We start from the raw sequence: 5,000 nt of genomic DNA, 5'->3' as shown, positions 1-5,000 counted from the left end.
AACTTTGAAGATCTTCGTGTTGTTGGGGATAGATAGAATTCCGGAGAGGGGGGAGTGATAAAAAACTCGACAACGTAAACAGTTTACCATAAAGAATCTCAAGTCGGCGACACATTAAAGGCAGCGCTGTCATTTATCATGCCTGGCCAGACGTTATGACGTAATCACACTCCTTATCATAATAGACGCACGAGTGAAATATATCCCGGGGGCAGGAAAAGGCAGCAGGCACATTTACACTCACGGCCGGTCCATCGACAGCCTCCTTCTAACATGGATTCCACTCTGTTCCACCAGAAATACAAAGCACCTTAAATGTTATAATCATTTCCACACTCTTTCCATCTTTCTCGCCTTCGATTGCTGTGTAGCGGAATCCCTGGCTGATTGCCCTTCCTTGTTCTGACGACTCCTAATTGTTTGCTTGAAGGGTCATCTCGGGTTAAAAGTGGGCTGCCATATGAGCGTAGGTGAGAACTGAACTGTAGGGATCGAGGCCATTGTTGTTGTTCCTAGGCGGGGGTCGGGGGGAGAGGGGGCGGGGCAGGGAGGGAGGAGTACGGAAAGGGGCGAGAGGGGGTGCGACCCCCCACTCTCTGAGTAGGAGGGGCGTCGACCCCCCCTCGTCCCCCCACGCCGAAACCTCCCAACTTCTGCGCGGCGACCTACGGGAGGGTGTGGGGGAGGGGCTTCGTGAGGGTGGGGGGACTCACAGGTGAATGCGAGGCGTCTCGCCAGCGGAGTTGCTAGACACAGGGTCGGGAGGAGGCTCTCAGGATGCGCACGTCACTTCCAGGGGTCAAATGCTACGTGAAGGGACGCTCTTGTCTACTTCGTACATCCTTAATAGGTAAAGAGAGAATGGGAGGAGAAGAAAGGGGGATAGAAAACGTCGAAAATAATCCTGTGGAGGCAAAGGCTGCACACCGACGCACATGGCCTCACGTCGTTCAATAAGCCCCCGCCCCCGCGCTCGCCTCCCCCGCCGTCTCTCTTCGGCCGGTCCTCCTACGTCGGCCTCCTCCCTCCCAGTCCTTCTCGAGCCTGTGGGGTGTCCTGATCTCCTTCAGGATGGTGGTGGCGGTACACAGCAAGTGCTTGCGGGTTCTCGAAGCGTTTCTGGTGTATGTGGGGGCCGTAGGGCTAGCCGTCTCAAGCATGGAGCGAATTTCAATAAGGTAATCAATACTAGAGACTCCGCCTCCCGCCAGCCTCCTACTACCCCTCCTCTACCCTCTCTCTCTCACTCACCCTCTCTCTCTATCTCTCTCTCACACTCTCTCCTCCTCACCCCCCCCCCCAGCCGCGCTCCCCCTCGCATCCCCCCTTCTCCCGCGCGCGCCCCCTTTCTCCCCCCCGCCGTAGCGCCTCCCCCCGCACCGAAATTCTAGCTTTCCCATGCTCTCTGGGCGAGCCTGAGGTAAAAAACGGGAAACTCCAGATTGCCGCCTGGCTGGATATGTAACTTCGTGTTATTTAATGGAATTGTTTTGCATGTTGTGTTTCATTTGTTTATCGTAGTTTAATGTACATTTTGAAGAGTAAACAAAGTACATTAATGTAGACAAATGTCTTAGTCCATTTATTTCTGTCAAAGGACGAACCAACGCAACAAAGAGAGGACATGAACTTCCAGCGTTATGCTTTGCTATTGGCTGCCTTCGTAAACGCCGTGTTTTGGCGCGATGAATACTTCACCCTATTGTCAAGCTTGTGCATTCATTTCATTTCGATTCTGTGTGTCCAGAGACCGTATCAAAGACAAGTTTTCATTTCATTACTCTTTTCTTTATTTACGTAGCATTAATAAATCCCTTGTGACAACTTAGTTAAGCGAATATGTGCTTCATCCATCATTATGATTCAGTACTCGTCTCTTTTACATTTAGATGACTCAATGTTTTTGCATGTTTACACTCGATTACACCTGCGACTCGAAAAACACGATCGATCAGTCTGTCCCTCGGCCAATGTGCATCTTAGGAACCGGTCGCGTTCACATATCGACTCCACACGAATTCCATCACCAAATACAAACACAAACTCCTTATTTTTCTTTTAAATCTATAACCCAAAAGTTTGCTTTCGACGTTTCTTATATCCATCATCATAAAAAAGAGAGAAGCAGAAGAAGAACAAGAAAGAAGAGAGTGGTAATTTACTCCTATCAATGGTCGTAAAGATAATGACGTCTGTTGTATCATTTGGCATTTGGGGTTCTGGTTGCTACAGGGTCGCGTCTAATAATGTATCTTGATGATTTTGTTATGTCTTTTGTCGTTTATAAAAAAAAAAAAAAAAAAAAAAAAAAAACAATCCCTGGAAGCCGGGTTTTTTGTAGCGAATGACGTCAGGATGATATTTTCATTTCTGTTTGGAAAGGAAATTGAAAACGACTCGTAATTTACTCTAGAATAACGACAATGATAGTCATTTCGTCCAAGTATATGTTTTTGTTCTTCAGTTTATTGTTGATGTTGTTTTTAATGCGTTCTTTGCTTGTTCTAGAAACGTGGCTGAACCAGACTTATACGTAACTTTATTTTTTTTTCCACATACTTTTCTCTCTTACGCCTGTACAAGAAAAATAAGAAAATAAGTGGAAAAAAAAACAACACAAAACAAAATATTCTTAAAATACATATAAAAAGAAAAGAAAAGAGAAAAAAAGCCCAAATCACGTTCCGCACGAGACATCCTTGGTCTCTGTCCAGGACATTTTACTGCTGTTACGTAAATACACATTCCACTCCCATTACGTGTAAAACCTGACGAAACATCTGGCTTCAGCAGTTGATCGCAAGAGCTTCACATCAGCTATTCTAGAGATATTTTTTTTTTTAGGGGCAAGGGATTTTTTTTTTTTTTTTTTTTTTTTTTTGCCATTACTGTAATTATATCGTATCCTGATCGATAGGAATGAACAGGCCATTAACTTCTGATCAGCTGTTCCGTAGTTTTCCATGAAGGTGCGTCACGTGGGACTTTCAGAAGTTTCATGAGAAATTATCTATATAAATACTCTTGTTTTATTTTCATGTTTGTTAAGAGTTGGTCAGATTAACTAAGATGACTGTCAGAGGCTTCATGGGAAATTATTCATATTAGGTATAGATATTCCTGTTTTATTCTTTATATTTGCATATAAAGTAGAGCAAAGTAGACGGTAGAGTGTTAGCATTTTGTCCATACCAAGATATTACAACCCACTTTTTCTCCATAACATTCAAGAACCTTCCCTCAAAAGTCTTTTCCATAAAAGTAAACTGCAAACATTTCTTCGTCCAAGCACTGTGAACCACATAAACATGCATTTTTTCCCTTTGTCTAAATTGCAACGACCTCCAGCATACGAGAAAATGTCGTCAATTACATCTCCAGCAACAAATAAGTCTTTACCTCGTTACGGTTCGAGTTAAACCTCAGTCCTTGATTTCTCTCTTCCTCTCTTTCTCTCAAGCACTCGTCACGTTCCTCCCACAGACCTCTTCTACTCCCCTTTCCTCTCGTTCTCCTTCTATCTCCTTCTCTCCCTTCCTCCCCTCCCCCAGCCACCTCCTCCTTACTCCTTCCCTGCTACCTTCACCCCTTCCTTCCCTCCTTCCCTACCCCTGTCTTTTCCATCTCTTCCATCCCTCCCTCCCTCCCTCCCTGCCCCCTCCACCTCCTCCTTCCCTCCCTCCCTGCCCTCTCCACCTCCTCCTTCCCTCCCTCCCTGCCCCCACCACCTCCTCCTTCCCTCCCTCCCTGCCCCCTCCACCTCCTCCTTCCCTCCCTCCCTGCCCCCACCACCTCCTCCTTCCCTCCCTCCCTGCCCCCTCCACCTCCTCCTTCCCTCCCTCCCTGCCCCCACCACCTCCTCCTTCCCTCCCTCCCTGCCCCCTCCACCTCCTCCTTCCCTCCCTCCCTGCCCCATACCTCCACCCACTGCCATTAACACTTGTTCCATCTCGCCCCAACTACGCCCTCATGATCCCTCATTTGTCTGGGGCATCAGGCTCCATCAGGGCAGCTAACGAGGGGCGTAATCCAGTCCTCACCACTCCTGCCCTTCTCCTTTCCCGCCCCCTCTCCTCCCTCCTCGCACGCTCCTCCTCATCCTCTTCCTCTCCTCGTCTCCCTCTTGCCCCCCCCCCCCTACCCTTCTTCCTACCCTACTCCTCCCCGATCCTTCTCGTTCCCTCCTCCCCATCCCCCTCCTCTCCTCTCCTACTACTGTCGTACTCCCTTTTGTCCCCCCTCCCCTTCACCATCCCCATCCTCCTCCCCTCTCCTCATGCCTTCCCCATTCCCTTCCCCTCCCATCTCCATCCCCACCCCAATCCCCTTCCCCTTCCCCCATCCCCTTCCCCTATCCCTCGACCCGCCATCACGAGAACCCGAAGACGACCAGAGCCGACGTTTACAGCCCCGTCAGTCAATTAGTGCGTCACCTGAGCGACCTCGGACCGTCAACAGGCGATTAAGAAGTTCGAGTCTGCGGGTTTTACGGGTCTCGGGTTACAGCGAGGGGCCAGTCGAGTGTTTTTGTTTGTTCTGGCCGGCACCATGAACGTCCTGCGGCGGGCTCTGACGTTACGACCTGTCTGGGACCTCTGTTTTAAGCGCTGGAGAGGGCGGCGTCGGGAGGAGGAGGGCTGTGGGGTGTGCATCTTTGTTTTATTGCTTGGGGTTTTGTTATTACTATTTTATTGTTATTATTACTTTTATTGTTATTATTGATATCATTATTGTTATTATTATTATTATTATTATCATAATAATGATAATAATAATAATAATGATAATGATAATAAGTATTATTATTGTTGTTGTTATTATTATTATCATTTTAATTGCCATTATTCCTACTGGTGTTGTTATTGCTGTTATTATTAACAACAATCTCTCTCTCTCACTCTCTCTCTCTCTCTCTCTCTCTCTCTCTCTCTCTCTCTCTCTCTCTCTCTCTCTCTCTCTCTCTCTCTCTCTCTCTCCCTCCCTCCCTCCCTAACTCTCTC

The 5,000-nt window shown here is 47.6% G+C and overlaps 1 protein-coding gene across 3 annotated transcripts in view; it reads left to right on the top strand.

Annotated features, from left to right (window-relative positions):
• Window positions 1-5,000, top strand: part of LOC125047726 (homeotic protein ultrabithorax-like) — a 1,130,701-nt gene that overhangs the window by 595,919 nt on the left and 529,782 nt on the right. The gene's annotated exons all lie outside the window — the stretch shown is intronic.

The sequence above is a fragment of the Penaeus chinensis genome, chromosome 41, assembly GCF_019202785.1.
Source record: "Penaeus chinensis breed Huanghai No. 1 chromosome 41, ASM1920278v2, whole genome shotgun sequence".
Taxonomy (NCBI): Eukaryota; Metazoa; Arthropoda; class Malacostraca; order Decapoda; family Penaeidae; genus Penaeus; species Penaeus chinensis.
Note: the sequence above shows the minus strand (reverse complement) of the source record. Positions and strands in the feature narration are given on the sequence as shown.